Here is a 1,598-nt window from a genome sequence, read left to right as displayed (position 1 = left end):
TTTTTTTTTTTTTTGAGATAAATTCTGTTTAGTTTCAAAAAGAGAATTAGTTGAGAAGGATTAAATTTTTGAGGGAGTTTGAAAAAGGAAATATGTGGAGCCGGACACAAAAATAAGGACGATCCAAATTATGTTTTCCTTACTTTTGAAACTTGCATTATTATTACAGGGATATTCCTGATTTTTTATCGGTCGATAAATTGTAAATTTTTTTCTGTTTTAAAGTGACAGAATTTGCATAGTTTGCCCTGGCGTTACACGTTAAAGGAATTGCTTTCAAGTTGATATACACTCTCACTTTTAGAACTTGAACGCCGTTGACGCAGGGTGCCTGGTTGAACTCACATCTCTCCTGGTTAGGTTAAATGGCTGTTCCCTCAGGCGGCGAGATCACATTTAGACTAAAGAAAGACGAAAAACTCCTATACTTAGATATCAGCTATCGACAAAACGCCCTAAACCTATCACAAATCTGCTAAGAATTTGTATTGCTGTTTCACCTGGGTGTCTAAATGTATGATATCCGAGATGTCTTTGGTTAGATCTGACGAAAGGGGAACATTCGGGGAAGAGGTGTTAAGTTGATTCCTTAGCATCGGCTAAGATGTTTAACTTACCGCTTGAAGTAAGACAGTGTTCTCTTGAAAAATGGACTTTGCTGAGAGCGAAGAGCTTCTTAGACTTTTTTCTCCAGAAGGACCTTACAACCGCATAGGTACTGTCGGCCAACGCTTGTCGAGCTGGGGGCCTATTCTGTAAGTTGATTCGAAGAAAAAACTTACTTTATATTCTATAACTCGATTTTCGGATTTCCAGGCCAATTTTCGAATAAAACATTCGTTAGCTTTTGGGTTGTAGGAAACGAAAAACGAAAATTATACGTATGTATTTATTCTGGCACAGGGTGGTACAACTTTCGCATAATTATAAAGTAGAATAGTAAAATATCGTACCGAGTAGTTAAAACCAGTGATTTAGCTTCTTTATAAAGATAAGTCTTAAACATTGAGTTTAAAAATGGTTTCGGATAAGTGACCGCCACTGCTAGATCTAGAGCCGAGAGGCCGAATATTTGACCACTTTTTGCGGTATTGTGGCCGTATGTCAGCAATAACGCACTTCTTTGAAGGCGTCCATCACCTCGGGCTTAAGTTCGTAGATAAGCGGCTCCATATAACGCAAAAAGATAAGCCAGCGATGTTAAATCGCAAGATCTTAGAGGCCAAGTCACTAACCCACGATTTGATATTATGCGCTCACTCGAAGTTTCCTTGCCTATATGGCAAGCTGTCTCGATTGCTACCTCGCCTTAGGCCCATTCATCTAACGAGCGCCGGGCTTGATAGTCGTTCAGCGGCAATTTTTGCACGTATTAAATTTTTATCCCTCTGCAAAATCTTTCAGAAAGCGCATGGGCATAACTCTAATTGTTGCAGGTGATGGCGGATGTACTCATTCTGGTCTTTTTCCATAGTAAGTAGCACAATATGGAAGTAGCACAAGCGTATGGTTCCTCTGGGTGCGCAGTATCCACTAGAGTAAATGTGGTGCGAAGCCGATCCATGATTGCTGTAATTACCGCATCTGCTGGCTTATTA

This window comes from Bactrocera latifrons, unplaced genomic scaffold, assembly GCF_001853355.1.
Source record: "Bactrocera latifrons isolate USDA-ARS-PBARC rearing strain unplaced genomic scaffold, ASM185335v1 scaffold_203, whole genome shotgun sequence".
Classification (NCBI taxonomy): Eukaryota; Metazoa; Arthropoda; class Insecta; order Diptera; family Tephritidae; genus Bactrocera; species Bactrocera latifrons.
The sequence above is the reverse complement of the archived record's forward strand: the minus strand, read 5'-3'. Positions refer to the sequence as shown.